This window comes from Cynocephalus volans, unplaced genomic scaffold (assembly GCF_027409185.1).
Source record: "Cynocephalus volans isolate mCynVol1 unplaced genomic scaffold, mCynVol1.pri scaffold_35, whole genome shotgun sequence".
NCBI lineage: Eukaryota > Metazoa > Chordata > Mammalia > Dermoptera > Cynocephalidae > Cynocephalus > Cynocephalus volans.
The window spans coordinates 5,135,959-5,152,662 of NW_026902463.1; the positions used below are offsets into that span (position 1 = coordinate 5,135,959).

At 48.0% G+C, this 16,704-nt stretch overlaps 1 pseudogene; it reads left to right on the plus strand.

Annotated features, from left to right (window-relative positions):
- The first annotated feature begins 341 nt into the window (after window positions 1-341).
- LOC134369036 (F-box-like/WD repeat-containing protein TBL1X) overlaps window positions 342-16,704 on the plus strand; it is a 209,462-nt pseudogene continuing 193,099 nt past the window's right edge.

The following is a 16,704-nucleotide window of genomic DNA, read 5'->3' on the forward strand; positions in this document are numbered from 1 at the left end:
TTGTTCGGGGTCTCCGCCCTAGTTGCTTGTGCACTGCCTCTCAAGTTGCATTAAAGCTTTACTGCAGAAGGATCCTGTGTGTACCGCGTCTTTCTTGCTGGCGAGAGAGCTGCGCGGGACATCTGGTGCCGAAACCCGGGAACTTGTGTCATCTTCAGCACCCTCGGAGACCCCTTGGCAACGAGGAGGATTCAGAACTGCAGGGAGGTAAGCTCAGAAAGGTATGCTTGTCCCCAGCTTGGGATTGGACCCGTCACTTCTGTGAAAGAAGCGGTTTGTGTTACGATAAGCCGCGGTGCCTCTCCAGTAAATTAAGTTCCCCCTGTAGATAAAGGGGCATTATGGGATCCACACAGTCCACTATTTCTGCTTTGGATGCAGTACTGAGTCAACGTGGAATTAAGGTGGGGAACTGCGTCCTTAAGAATTTTGTGAAAGAGGTCGACCGGGTAGCTCCATGGTATGCTTGTTCTGGCTCCCTAACCCTGACCTCCTGGAACAAACTGGGCAGAGACCTCGATCGCAAATATCTCGAAGGGGACCTGAGACCTGGCACCAAGACAATATGGAAGTTTGTTAAGAACTGCTTAGAAGATGAGGGCTGTAGGCTGGTGGTGACGGAGGGACAAAATACTTTAGAGGAAGTTCAGGACAGCATGTCAGAATCTGAGCGAAGTGAGAGGATGGGTACCCGCAAGAGGAGAGACGTCTCCTACAAGGAAAAGGACCCTCCCGGTGAGTCTACAGACAAGGGAGTGAAAACGGAAAAAGGACCTCCCGGTAAGTCCGCAGACGAGGGAGTGATTTATAACCCGAGTGAGGTTCAAAAGAAAAGGGGGGGCCCTTACCCTGTGGAGGATTTAGAGGCCTTGAACATAGGGGAATCAGACTCTGACTCCCTCGACTCTAGTGAGGAATCAGATCTAGAGGAGGAAGCCGCTAGATATGAGGAGGAAAGGTATCACCCCGATGGGTGGAGGAGGCCCTTTAGGAAGCAGGAGAAGCGGCCGCCCCCAATGGCTCCCGCACGAGCTGCGCCTTCAGCACCTCCACCTCCTCCCTATGAGGGGCGCTCCAATCCTCTTTCTTTTCTTCCTGATAAAGTGAGGAGAAAGGTGCAAGCCGCCTTCCCAGTTTTTGAGGTGGAAGGCGGAGGGCGAATCCATGCCCCTGTTGAGTACAGCCAAATCAAAGATCTTGCCGAGGCAGTTAGAAAGTATGGGGTAAATGCCAATTTCACTGTAGTAATGTTAGAAAGATTTGCCGGCGCCGCCATGACACCTGCGGATTGGCAAATGCTGGCTAAAGCTGCCCTTCCTACAATGGGCCAATACATGGAATGGAAGGCGCTATGGCATGAGGCGGCACAGGCTCAAGCCAGGGCAAACGCTGTCGCGTTGACCCCTGAGCAGCAGACTTGGACTTTTGATATGTTAACAGGCCAGGGCCAATTTGCCGCTGATCAGACAGCCTTCCCATGGGGTGCTTATGTTCAAATTTCTAGCACTGCCATCAAGGCTTGGAAGACGCTCCCCAAGAAAGGGGAAGCCTCTGGGCAGCTCACAAAAATTATCCAGGGACCTCAAGAACCATTTTCAGATTTTGTAGCTCGCATGACAGAGGCAGCAGGGCGTATTTTTGGAGACCCTGACCAAGCTGCACCTCTTGTTGAACAACTTATTTTTGAACAGGCTACACAAGAATGTCGAGCAGCTATAGCCCCGAGAAAAAATAAAGGGTTACAGGATTGGCTCAGAGCATGCCGAGAACTTGGAGGTCCCCTTACCAATGCAGGGCTGGCTGCCGCCATCCTACAGTCACAGAGACCATTGAGGCAGGGGATGAACAGGAGAACCTGCTTCAAGTGCGGCCAGGTGGGACATTTAAAGAAAGATTGTCCCGCCCCAGATAAGGACAGGGTGTCCCTTTGCTCCCGTTGTAGCAAGGGGTATCATAAAGCTAGTCAGTGCCGCTCCGTCAGGGACATCAAGGGGCGACTCCTCCCGCCACCTGAGGACCAACACAAGATGGATTCAAAAAACGTGAGGGTGGGCCCACGTTCTCAGGGCCCTCAAAAGTATGGGAACAAGGTGGACAGAGGCCAGGGGAAAGGGGAGAAAGTCCAGTCAGAAGACACACAAGAATGGACCTGCACGCCTCCTCCGACTTCTTATTAATGTCCCATATGGGCATTCAGCCGGTCCCCGTTCAACCTATTGATCCTTTGCCAACTGGGACAATGGGCCTCATACTAGGCAGAGGCTCACTTACCTTAAAAGGTTTAGCTGTTCATCCAGGTGTGGTCGACAATGACCACTCTGAGGTTCAAGTCTTGTGCTCATGTCCAGAGGGGGTTTTTTCCATAAGTGAGGGAGACAGAATTGCACAGCTTGTCCTTCTCCCTGATGATACTCCCCCCGGGATTGATAGGGGGAAGATGGGCTCCTCTGGAACAGACTCTGCTTATCTGGTTCTCTCCCTCAAAGATAGGCCTAAATTAAAGCTAAAAGTAAACGGGAAAGAATTTGAGGGCATCCTAGATACGGGGGCTGACAAGAGTATCGTGTCCTCTTTCTGGTGGCCACGGTCCTGGCCCACCACAGCATCTTCACATACTTTACAAGGCCTCGGGTATCGATCCAGCCCCATAATCAGTTCTACCGCCTTGTCTTGGGAGACGCCAGAAGGACAAAAGGGACGGTTTACCCCCTATGTATTGCCTCTCCCAGTTAATCTCTGGGGAAGAGATGTTTTGCAAAACATGGGCTTTGTATTGTCAAATGAATATTCCCCACAGGCCCAACAGATGATGCAAAACATGGGTTATAAGCAGGGAGGAGGCTTGGGACGCAGAGAACAAGGCAGGATCGAGCCGATTTCCCCCTCCGGTAATCCCGGCAGACAGGGCTTGGGTTTTTCCTAGGGGCCATTGAGGGCTCGATGCCCATACCGTGGCTTACAGAGGAGGCGGTGTGGGTTCCTCAATGGCCTCTGTCCTCTGAAAAACTGGAAGCTGCCACGAGATTGGTGGAGGAACAATTACAGCTCGGTCATCTAGAGCCTTCTGTCTCCCCCTGGAATACCCCTGTTTTTGTCATCAAGAAAAAATCAGGGAAGTGGAGACTCCTCCATGACTTGCGAGCCATTAATTCGCAAATGCGCCTGTTTGGTTCAGTACAACGAGGTTTGCCCTTACTCTCCGCCTTGCCAAAGTCATGGAGAACAATAATTATAGATATTAAGGATTGTTTCTTTTCCATTCCCTTGTGTCCAAAAGATAGACAGAGGTTCGCATTTACTCTGCCAGCCACTAATCATTTGGAACCTGATAGAAGATTTCAATGGAGAGTTTTGCCACAAGGCATGGCCAACAGCCCCACTATGTGTCAATTATATGTTCAGTTGGCACTTGAACCCATTAGGGAACAATTCCCAACTTTGATTCTAATCCACTATATGGATGATCTTTTAATGTGTCATAAGGATTTAGAAGTTTTACAGGCCGCATATCCCCTTCTTTTTAAGACTTTAGGATGCTGGGGGCTTCAAGTTGCCACAGAAAAGGTTCAGTTTGCGGAGATTGGCTCGTTTCTAGGAACGGTCATCTACCCTGATAAAATAGTTCCTCAGAAGCTGGAAATCCGTAGGGATAATTTGCATACCTTAAATGATTTTCAAAAATTATTGGGAGATATAAATTGGCTGCGGCCATTTTTAAAGATCCCTTCTGCTGAGTTAAAACCTTTATTTGATGTCCTGGAGGGGGATCCACATATTTCCTCTCCGAGGAGTTTGACTCCAGCAGCTATTCAAGCCTTACAAATTGTTGAGAGTGCCTTACAAAATGCTCAATTACAGCGCATAGATGATGCCAAGCCCTTTGATTTATGCATTTTTAAAACATTTCAATTGCCCACTGCAGTTTTGTGGCAAGATGGACCCTTGCTATGGGTTCATCCCAATGTGTCGCCAGCCAGAGTTATCTCTTGGTTCCCAGATGCAATTGCTCAGCTTGCACTCCGTGGGTTGAAGGTAGCCCTTACCCATTTTGGAAGGGAACCCAAAATTTTAATAGTGCCTTATACAATGAATCAGGTCCAAGTGTTAGCTGCCACTTCTAACGACTGGGCGGTGTTGGTCACTTCCTTTGCTGGGCTGATTGACAATCATTATCCACGACATCCGATTTTACAGTTTGCCTTGAATCAACCTATTGTGTTCCCACGCATAGTGTCTCAAGAACCACTTGCGAATGGGACTGTAGTGTATACAGATGGATCAAAGACGGGCGTAGGTGCCTATGTGGTTAATAATGAGGCTTTTTCTAAACAGTATAATGAAAAATCACCTCAAGTTGTAGAGTGCTTAGTGGTGCTCGAGGTCCTTATCACCTTCCCAGGCCCGATTAATATTGTATCAGATTCCTCCTATGTGGTTAATGCAGTTAAGATTCTTGAGGTGGCGGGATTAATTAAGCCCTCCAGCAAGCCTGCCCGAATTTTTCAACAAATTCAACACATTCTTCTCAACAGAAAATTCCCTGTGTTTATAACACATATTAGAGCTCATTCGGGCCTGCCTGGTCCGATGACTCAGGGAAATGAGCTAGCAGATCGGGCTACTAGAATGGTTGCGGTTGCCCTATCATCCAGGCTAGATGCAGCCACAAATTTTCATTCAAAATTTCATGTGACGGCCGAAACTTTACGCCGTCGATTTGCCTTAACCAGAAAAGAGGCTAGGGAGATTGTTACTCAATGTCAAAATTGTTGTCAGTTTCTGCCCACCCCGCATGTTGGCATTAATCCACGTGGGATCCAGCCACTGCAAGTTTGGCAGATGGATGTGACACATGTCCCCTCCTTTGGGAGGCTTCAGAATCTGCATGTCTCGGTAGACACATGTTCAGGTGTTCTTTTTGCTACTCCATTAACAGGAGAGAAAGCCTCACATGTTATCCAACATTGTCTGGAGGCATGGAGCGCTTGGGGCAAGCCCAGGGTGCTAAAAACAGATAATGGACCGGCCTACACTTCTCAAAAGTTTAAACAGTTTTGTCATCAAATGAATGTGACCCACTTGACTGGTTTGCCTTATAATCCTCAAGGACAAGGCATTGTGGAGCGTGCTCACCGCACGCTCAAATCCTACCTCATAAAACAAAAAGGGGGACTTGAGGAGTCATTGCCCCCAGTCCCGAGAGTCGCTGTTTCTATGGCGCTCTTTACCCTTAACTTCCTAAATCTTGATGCACACGGCCATGCGGCCGCTGATCGTCATTGTTCAGATCCTGACCGACCTAAAGAACTGGTAAAGTGGAAGGATGTTTTAACGGGACAATGGAGAGGACCGGATCCTATCTTGATAAGATCCAGGGGAGCTGTTTGTGTTTTTAAACAGGAAGAAGAAAACCCCTTCTGGGCTCCAGAAAGACTTACCAGGACAATTCTGGGACCGACACAGGATGACAAGACCAGAGAGATGGGAGCCCCCCCTGATCCTGTTGATATTGACCCTGACCTTGTTTGCGACGGGGGAACCACGCTGGGGAATCCTGTCGGTGTTCCCTCTACCGATGCCAATTCACCATGATGCAAAATTGTTCCCTCGATTTTTTAGTACCAATAGAACCTTAGATTTGCCTTATTTACCTATGGATGAGGAGATAGCTAGTATTGGGGGGAATAGGAATTTTACTCTTGATGGCAGCCTATGTTTTTTGATCGTTTCTAACCGATCTACAGACGAGGCTCCTTGTATAAAACTGTATAACCAAACTGCAGCATGGTTTGATTTCCCAACACAGTCAGCCTCAGCCAATGCCACCTGGATATCAGGAATTTGGCCCGCCTTCGAGCCAAAGGGGAACAGCAGTAGCGTTCCCTCACAGGCAAAATGGGCCCCATATTGCTTGGGATCCAGAGTAGCAGGGGACACCCCGCCCTGGACGGGCTGCCAGTCTAAAAAGACGGGGTGGGCAAGAAAAGATAAATTTACCTTTTCACCTTATATGGGTACTATGTATAATGAGACCTCTCCAGGCTACAATTGGACATATCAAAATCCCTTGATGGCGACCCATACCAACCCATTTGATGTATGGTTGTTGTGTGGGGTGAATGGTAGTTGCACGGATCTTTCCCCGTTTGCCTTTGTTAAGGGGGGAAGTTGGGGGAATGCTACCTTTAAATTCAATACTTCTGACATCTTTGAATCCTCTGTGTCCATCATAGAGTCTGGGAAAAATGTGTCTGTGCCGCCAACACCAGTCTGCCTTTATCCCCCCTTTGTGTTTATTCTAGTCAATATAACGGTGGAGGAGAGTCAAATTGCTTGCAACAATGATACCTGTTTCTATGCACAATGCTGGAATGCTACGCTGTCTAATCAGTTGTCTCAGTATCTTTCAGGAAATTGGACAGGAGACTTTGATGCGCTGATGGACCAGCTACGTTCTGCCATTGTGTCCGTGAATTCAACAAGAGTGGATGCCTCCTTCGCTGATGGACTGTCCTCCTGGATTGGAGCCGCCGTGTCCCACTTCAAGGAGTGGGCGGGAGTAATTGGGGTTGGCATGCTTCTTTGTGGTGGAATTGTGCTCTTACTATGGTTGGTCTGCAGATTGACAACCCAGATACGGAGAGACAAGGTGGTTATAGCCCAAGCGCTTGTAGCTCTAGAGCAGGGAGCCAATCCCGATATTTGGCTATCCATGCTCAGGAAATAAATTTTACCAACTCCCCCTTTTTTGTTTTTCTTCCTTTGGCTGGCCTCCCTGAAAGTTGATCAGCGAAGTTCGCCCTTGCTCGTATTGGCCTCATCTTTCAAAGTCCACTCCAGTAGATCCCGAGACGGGCAACTTCCCCCAGAAGTGTACCGACCTAAGACATGGTGCCCGGTGGCGATAGGGTTAACCTGTGACGGGTAAGGTCATAGTCTGAGACGGGTCGACCTAAGACAGGACTGCTGGTGAAACAATTTTGTGGCCATTAAGCTTGTACCAGCCTCTTTATAATAAAGAAGGGGGAGGTGTGGGGAGCCGCCCACACTATGCTGTAACCGCCATTACAACATGGCGCTGACTTCCGACAAGTCACTAGACTAGAGCGCGCGCTGGGAATTCCCCTACCTCCGATCTCTTCCTCTCCCGTGGCGTCATCTGGGCTGATGGCGCCACGCCAATCAGGGAAGGACACGTCCTAAGCGAGGGACTGAATGCTATATAAGGGGATGGGTTTTCGTTGTTCGGGGTCTCCGCCCTAGTAGCTTGTGCACTGCCTCTCAAGTTGCATTAAAGCTTTACTGCAGAAGGATCCTGTGTGTACCGCGTCTTTCTTGCTGGCGAGAGAGCAGCGCGGGACAGGGCCTCTTTGAACTAGGACTTGCATTGACTTCAACTCAACCAAGCTGAGGCGCCGATCTTGTGATTACACTTAGCCTTTGCTAGGAATGGAGAGAAATGAAGTGAAAAGTGCCTATGAGATGCGAAGTCAAACTTGTCACGTTCCTAGTCCCCTCTCTGGGCTTCTCTCCATCTTCAGCTCCACCTCACTGTTTACCCCTTAAAGAAGCCAGATGCTCTCTAATTCGTATATCCACGAAACACTTTGTTTCAAATAACGGGTATTAAATGACTATTTGTTGGAAGTTCTGTATCCTAAATTTGTAGGTGTCCTTTATGTGACTGACGATGGCATGAATACCTAGTGTTAACAGTCTTTGGTGTTCTCAGCATTAAGATCCGTTAGGAATTGTCATGGAAACTTGTAAAATTAAAAAAAAAATCCAAATGCATGTCATCTGGCCTTGGAGTCCAGTTCTTCAGTACACACTCTGCTGATTTGGGCACCTCAGTCAAGAACCCAGTCAAAGAATCTCACAGAGTCACCCACAGGCCACGAAGCCACAGCACATGAGCAAGACTTTCCCGTGCTGCCCTGTTTACCATGAGCAGATGCCAGGGGCCCCAGATGTTTCAGCAAATCCTCTAGTTTCAGCAAATCCTCTAATATGAAAAAGGCCAAAGCAAACAAACAAAAAAGGAAAAAGCGAATTGGAAGTAATAGAGATCATGCAAGGGAAACAGAAAATACCATTAACTTCCTCAGAGTTATAGGAGAGAAACTGTTGGACTTACTGAAGAAGAACAGACATTGTTAAAGTAGAAGAGGGAGAAGATGGATCAAATAACCATGAGGTCATTTAGAAATTAAAAATATAACTGTTGAAATTTTTGTTTGTTTGTTTTGTGTGTGTGTGAGTGACAGTTAAGGGGGTTGTAACCCTAGGGGTGGTGTCGCCCGCACCGCGCTCAGCCAGTGAGCACACCGGCCATCCCTATGTGGGATCCGAACCAATGGAAGCGCCGCTGCGCTCCCACCGCCGCTCTCTCCCGAGTGCCGCACGGGGCGGCTCATAAGTGTTGAAATTTAAATTAGAAAACAACTCACTAGAAAGATGAGAAAATAACACAAGGGAAGCCTGATTAGATCAAAAAAACAAAAGGATAACAAGAAAGATACAATTGAAAGAAAAGCATATAAAAGTAAAAAGAGTAAAAGGGAAAGAGAGAGAGAAAACGGAAGTGCGAGTCCGGCAGAGCCAGTGTCTGAACAACACGCGCTCCAGGAAGAGCCGCGGAGATGGGCAGGAGGAGAGAACCGTGGGAGAAAGGAGGAAGGGACAGGTCCCGGAGGTCCCCAGAGGTCCCCACGTGGAGAGTGACGATGGGTCCACACGCCGCCCCCACACTGGGGAAGCACAGGGGACACCGTGTCAACTCTGCGTGTGGGGGTACAGGGGACGGATCCTGTGGAAGAGCCTCAAGAGGGAGATGACAGGGGAGCCCGGCCTTCAGAGTCTCGTGTAGAGTCGGTTCCGATCTCCGCTTTTCCTCTTCAAACGTGAGTCCGACAAGGCGAGGAAGGGCCTCTGGACGTTTAGCAGCCCAAGACCGTTTTCTTAGCAGTCTATTGGGGGCGCCTCCCACTAGGAAGAAGACATAAACCCGGACAGGGGACAGGGCCCTGGTGACGGCCACGGGGGATCGTACCGACCCCGACTGCTCGGAGGCTGCAGTGTAGACATCGGCTCCCAGGAGGTGTCCTCCAGAGCACCACATGGGTCCCTGAGGCGTTCACCTGTGGTGACAGGAGCTGCCCTAAGCGGGACAGTGCGCGTGCGCAGACGCCACCGCGCACAGAAGACACGCGGTCCGCGCCAGGCTGTCAGCCGCGTCCCCGCAGCCGCCGGTGCGCGGCTCTCAGAGCCGAGGACAGGAAGCCGCGGTCGCGGCGTGCGCTCTCCGTGGCGCCTGCTGGTGGCCCTGCCTGCAGCTGCCGCCCACAGGCCGCCCGTCCCGCCCGGGGACAGGAGCGCACGACCGCCTGCTCTCCACTCCCTGCTCCCGCCCCTCTGCGGCCGATGACAGCGGGTTCCAGCGACACGACGGATTCCCACGGGCGCTCCAGGTCGGTGCAAGGGGTCCGCGCTGACGAGGCGCCGAGCACAGCCTTGAGGGGGACCCGCGTGGACTGTCGTCGGCCGACGGTCCTGGCGGTTCCTCGGCCCCAGGCTGGCAGGCACAGTCCGCGGCGTGACAGTCCTGACCGCGGAGCCGTGTGCTATTAAAGCCACACGGTCACCACGAGCGACTGTATCTTGTGTACTTTTTCAAAACTGAGTTTACTTTTCTGTGCCTTTACTCAACCGTATGAAATATAGAATTAGTAATTTATCAAATTGCGTTAAAAATGTCAATTGTTATTTATATATAAACAAAATTTATAGATTTATTTGGAAGAATTGATATATTTTCCCTACTTATTTTCTCATCCATGAACATGTACATCTCTTCATTGTCTTCAGTTTGTTCGTTTTTTCAATAACATTTTACACTCAGTGTTTAGAAATCATGATTGTAAAAATGCACCCTAATTATTCATGCAAACCTTATGAATGAAAATTTGGGGTGTTTCCAACCCTAAGTAATAGGTATTGTCATATTAACAATCTTGTCGACACCTCACCTTATAATTTTTCAAGGTTACATATGATATAGATTCCTGAATATTGGGTTACAGTATAAAAGAGTAAATATACAAGTATAATTTTGCTAAATTTTGCGAGTTTCTGCTCCTTATGGGCTCTACCATTGGCATTCCACCACAGTGTATTATAATACCTGTATCCCCACAGTCTCACTAACAAGTTTGTTATCAAAAAATTAAATTTTGCAAATCTAATAGGTGAAGTCTTGTATTTCAATATATTTTAAATGTCTAGTTCTCTATGAGGGATTTTAAGCACCTAATTAAGTATTGATGACAATTTAAATTTCCTTTTATGTTATTAGATTGTTCATATATTTTGTTCATTTTTATTTCATTTTGTTGGTCATTTCCATCTCATTTTTTCACACATCATTGTATTAGTGATATTATCCTAGTTTAAGAGGTTTTTTGTTTTTTTGCTTTTTTTAAAATTGAAACATTATTGATCACCCATTTGAAGTATTATAGCTTGTAATTACTTTTTGTCGTGTCCTTTTGACCTAGTTGGTGGCATTTACCTTTTGTTTGAGTTTGCTTTGCTTTATTAATTGCTGCTATGCCATCCATGTTAACTGCTGCTACATTAGTAGCAGCATATTTTCACCAGTGATTTGAAATGCTATCTTTCTTAAATACTAAATTTCTATAAATCTTGGGTATCTCTTTGAATTCTCCATTCTTTTTCATGAGGTTTTATATTTACTTATAAACAAATTCCATATGGTCTTGATAATGAAGAATTTATAAAAAAAAAATTTTCGATCTCTGGTAGACTTACCCCTCCCTTTTGATTTGTTTCCTCATTTGTTTCTGATGAACGATTAATGTTTCATCAACATTTTATAATCATCTTATTTTGTTCTAGGTGAAGAAACAAATGAGACTATTTTTAATGTGATCATGACACACGTATAAAGTAACTTAGGAGAAAATAAAATCCTTAGGATCATGTGGCTTTCTGGCCAAGAAAATATCTCTGACATTTCTCGATCGTTTGTGTATGTATGTTTTAAGAGTGTTCTAATGCTTAAATCACATAGTTAAACAGGCTTTGTTGAGTTATTGTTAGCTTTATGCCAAATATTTTAACAATTTTGTGGCTATTGAAAATGGAATCTTGATTTGCGTAATGGAATCTAGATAGTTATTGTTATTACATAAGACCTTTATTAATTTTATATGTGAATTTTTCTAAATCGCAACATGTAAATTTTATTTTAGTAAGTCGTCTTGTTTGTAATAGGTTTTTAATTAATTCTTTTTGATTTTCTAAATTCAAAATACATACACATAACCCATTTTTCTCCATCTTGAGATATACAAATACGTATGGTCAAACCTTATTTTATCTAGTGTTTTGATATTTATGAGTCTTACATTTTCCCAAAAGTACTTTTGACTTCTGTGGAAATTATTATGTGTTTTTCTTTCTTCTAATGCTTAATACTTTTGCAAAATATTGAAGTTAGTCATTCATCTCAAATTTGATTTTGGGAACGGTACCTAGCAAAAGCATAACTGGATTCAATTTCCAAATAAATAATATTTCAATCCCTGTAATGATGAAGTGCTTTCCCCTAAGTAATCTGAATCCTTTCCACATATAAAAGGAATCTGTTTCAAAATTCAAACTTTTACTCCACTGAACTATTCGCTTATTCTTGGCCAATCTCATGCACTTTCAACTATGTTCCTTTGCAATACTTTTTATTAGATGGAGCAAATTTCCTCTTTCTTTTTATTATTATTGTTCTTCTTATGTCTTAAACATTTTGGGGGCCATTTTTGCACATAATCTTTTTTCATATTAACTTTGAGGTTATTTGACATGTCCCCTAAACATCACTCTTTGGAATTTTTCAAGTTTAGATTTATTGAATCTATTGATTAACATAGGTAGAATACATATATATGTGGCGTAACTTCCTAGCATCACTGCTGCCTGGCACATGGACACACGTGGGCATTTTGGTAGGAGCTGCTGAGTGGCACCTGCGACAGGGGTATGTATGAACACATCTCCTGGGGCATCTGCTGGGACTTCTTCTTCCTTCATTCTAACAAGAGCTGGTCGTCACCAGACATACAGACCTGCCCATCTGATGGGGCAAATGCTATCTAAATAGTGAGCAAATTTCTGTGCATAATCATTAGGGAGGCCGCGGATGTCTGACATTTACTGGCCATGTGAATTGCTTCCCTGTGGAACTGCACGGATATGTCCTTTGTCCCTATGGATAAATGAGAACTCTTTGTACATCTAGGATGCATACTATCATTTCTCTGCCCATGAAGAATTTTCCAGTCTGGGGTTTGTCTTTTCACCTTTTGACATTATTCTGGTTTTTGTTTGGACCAGGAAAAGTCAGCATTTTCCTCAGTGGCTTCTGGCTTTCTGGTCATTCAAAAGTAGTTCCTATTTCAAGATTATGGCAATAATAACTATCAGGGCTTTGTGTCTCTACATAGAGTCTTGATTTTTCTGTAATTTTCCTCTTACTAAAAACATAAAATGAAAATTAATCAGATCTTTCTCATATTATGCGGCCAGATACAAAAGGCCACATAACATATAACTGTACTGATAGGAACAATCCACGATAGGTACATTCACACACACAGAAAATGGAGTGGTAGTCAGGGACAGGGAGAGGCGGGATGGGGAGTGACAGCTTAATGGCTACAGAGTCGATGAAGCTGTTCGATCACTAGATGGTGGTAAGGGTGGCGCCATATTAAAAATGTACTTAATGCCACTGAATGGTAATTTTGAAAATATAAAAAAACACTTTATTTTATACAAGGGATATTATTGAAAATAAAAGACGAAAAAATTTGAGGAGATGCAGGACACAGACAAAAATGAGGAGAAGCACAGCGTCAAGGAAGGGCAAGAACAGAACTGGAGTGGGGACTGGTGAGGGTGTTTGTGGGAGCTCTGGAGCCAGGGCTCCCCTGGGTGCTGGTGTTTCTTCGAATTCTTCTGATGTTTCAGGAACGGTTATGTCAGGTTGCTCGAGCTCTACCTCTGGATCTTGATCTTTCTCCTGCTCTTTCTCTTGCTCTTTCTCCTGATCTTTCTCTTGATCTTTCTGTTGCTCCTGCTCTGGAACTTGCGTCTGATCTACCACTTGCTCTGGATCTTGTTCCTGCTCTACCTCTTGCTCTGGATCTTGCTCCTGCTCAACCTCTTGCTCTGGATCTTGCTCCTCCTCTACTTCTTGCTCTGGCTTGGGCTCTGGATCTTACTCTCGCTCTGCCTCTGGCAGTGGAGGTGGAGCTGGAGCTGGAACTCGAGCCAAACATGGCAGCAGCTCTTGGGACAGTTGTTCAGCCTGGGCGGAAGCTGGAACTGGAGAGACAACAATTGAAAATATCAATGTGAGTTTCTATGTCTCATCCAATGACACTGTCTTTCTAGAAGCCCAAGTCCAGAGGCCCAGCCTCAGGAAGTCTCCCCAAACTGCAGGACACTGTATGATTGTTCTGAGTACTCAGTGCCCCTGTCCCCAGCCTGCTTCTGGAAACTCTGCTCTGTGTGGCCCAGCCCAGGCCCCTCCCCAAACCCGCACAGGCACCCACCCTCTTCCTCCTCACCCTCAGTCTCCGCCTCACTAGGCTCCAGGTGCTCCGGCTTCTCCAGCTGCGCCAGAAGAAGATCAGCCTTACGCTCCACCTCTGAACCTCGCATACTGATATGTACATAGTCCAGAAGAAACTTCAAAGAATGAAATTCAGGAGGCTCGTGGAAATCGGTGGAATAGAATTCCAGCCAGATCTTTAAGACAGAGGACATGGCACTGTGGGAGACAGGTGGGCAACAGCATCAGAGGCCTGGCCTATCCCTCTATGCTGCCGTCCCAAGGCTCCCCTGAGTGAGCTGCAGTCTTGTACCCTCTGCCCGTGCCTGTCCATAGACCAGCCCATCCAATGTCCACCCCAAGTATGGCAGTTCTGGCACAGATGGGCCTGGCAGCCAAGGAGGGCCTGGCAAAAGCCTCCATGGGAGGAGCCTTCAACCACTGATGTGACCACGTTTCCTTTCTTCAGGGAAACCTGACAACCTCCTCTGTCTGTGTCACTGCCCCATCCCTGCTGGAATGACCTGTCCACCCCAGGAGGGTGCTGTCTGCTCTGGGCATTACTCATTGGCACACAGGAGGTGTCCAGCAATATCTGATAAATGAGGAAACAGAGGGAGGCGCTGCTCCCCTGGCCTACCCAGGGCCCTTGGAAAAGCCCAAACTTGAGCTCACACGTGAATGTGCTGCCCAAGTGTCTGCATGAAAATCTGCATATCCTTTTCCCAGTGACAGCAATCTCTTGGCCCTGACCACACTCTGCACCCTCAGCACCAGCTGAGCATCCCCATGGAGGCTCCAGCCCCGAGTGTCAGCGGGATGCTCTGCACACCTCCTGCTCTGGCTCAGCACGGGCCCTGGGGGTGTGGGCAGGGCTGGGTGGGAGGGCGTGGGGATGGATTCTCTCTGGGTTCACTCTGCTCTCCAGCCTCTCGCACACCCTACGGTGCCTGGGACCACATCCCCAGCCGTCTTGACTCCTGTCCCTGCAGGGAAAGCCTTGAGCCCTCAGCCCTGTAGCAGGAATCATAAGATGTGTGAGAGCCAGAGTTCTGCCAGCACCCCACCCACAGGCCCCCGCAAACCACACGCAGTTGTGTGGAGATGGGAGCCCCTCCTTCTGCACCTAAACCCCACTTACCATTTTAGCTGCTCCAGGGATTCGCCATCCCCGTGACAATCAGTAGTCATGTTTCCATACCTAGAGGAGGTCAGGTGTGTGTCAAATCTACCATATGGTGGCACTACCTGCTTCTCATGTCTACTGTGACTGTCTCACCTCTGACTAGAATGGAAGCCCTGGAGGGCAGGGAATGTAGTCTCCTCGGTTCATTGGATTATGGTCAGTGCCCAGAAAGTGACTGCACATAGTGTGGCTTCACGTGTGATTGTTGAAGGAATGAACCCCAACCAACTCCTCCCAAGATATCTGGGTGCACCTGAAGCCGCTCTGCCCGCCTCTGGTCTCCCTGCTTTGAATACACCCAGAAGCCTACAGATAGAATCTCAAATTTCCTGTAATAATTTGAAAACAGTGAAGCCCAAGTCAACGAGGTCAGTGAGGGGGTGACAGAGACTTCCTCGTGGGGGTGTCAGGAATCCTGAATGAGGACGACCGTGGCCCCTCCAGCAGACCTTCCACAGGTGCTGGACTCAGGAGCAGCACTTTCCATGGGGGACCCACTGGAGCTTGTTCCTGTGACCACCCACTGAACACAGGAGGACACTGAGGCTCAGAGGGGTGTGGTGACAGTCCTAAGACTCACAGCTGGGAGGCGGCCTAGTGACACTGTGTGATCCAGGGCCTGAGTGCTCACCTGAGGAAAAGCAGATGCAGCACATGCCGGGGACTGGCAAAGTTCTTGTAGCTTGACAGAAACAGGTGGACATAAGATTGGTCACCACCCAAGACAGCAGGCACCAGGTGCTCCACCCGCTTCTTCAGGGTGCGTGCCGGGACAGGTCACACCATGTGGGTGGCATCCGAGCTCAATGAAGATGTTTATACACTCTAGGACAGGACAGGGGAGAGTTACACAGTGACAGCACCGTGAACCCCAAGGCGGGCAGGGGCTGGAGGCCAGTCTTAACCCCAGGGAGGACATGAGAAGACTGCCTGTGGGCCCAGGGTTAATGTACAGGGTGGTGGTTGCCACCCCGGCAGTCCCCGTTCACCCTCCAGCCAGACCTGAGGTGTGAACACACCAGGACCAGCAGGTTTATAAAACCCCCACCCTCTGCCCCTGCCCTGGGAGGGTGTCCCATGTCCCCGTTCCCCACACACTCAGGAGGAGGTGCTGCGGTCACCCAGGGAGGCTCATAGTGCTTGCCTGGCCTTGCCCAACCTCCTCTGGGCCACCTGACATTACCTTTGGGGACCTCCTCCCAGACTGCCACAGGGGTCGAGGGCGAGGGTTGAACCAGCGCCGGAAGCATTGGACAAGCCTCTCAGCACAGGGCTTCCTGGGGCTACGGCCCCAGGACCTCGGGACACAGCACAACATCTCACTCTGCCTGTGGCCAAGTGAGCTGTGGAAGGGGCTGTGTATAGAATGTGGGTGCCAGGTTACCGAGTTCCGAGTTCTCTTGGGGTCTGTCGTCAAGGAAGTGAAGTCACTTCCTGATACCTCATTTCCTGAGCCCCTCCTCTGTGTACAAGACTGCAAATGCCCCTCTGGGTTCCTGTCTGCTGACCCTCCATCCCCATGAACTCTCTCTATTGCCCACACTTCCACCAACATTGCCTGACCACACGCGTGTGCAAGGCCTGGGTGCAGCCAGCGTCACAGCTCAGAGGAGATACACGTAGGTTCATCCCCAGCTCCTGCTTCTTATCACTTTATGTGACCCTGGACAAGCCATTGTCACTCTCATGACCTCCCCAGTCTCCCCTTTTGCACAGTGGGGATCTTTCTAGCATCTTCTTCCTAGGGATGGCATCAGGCATGTGTGAGAAAACATCTCTGAAACCTATGGCCGGTGTCACATGCAGCGAATAAACAAGAGTAGAGATAAAATCCACGACGGTGTTTAAGGTAGCATGGAATACGACGAACGACAGGTCTGGTTCC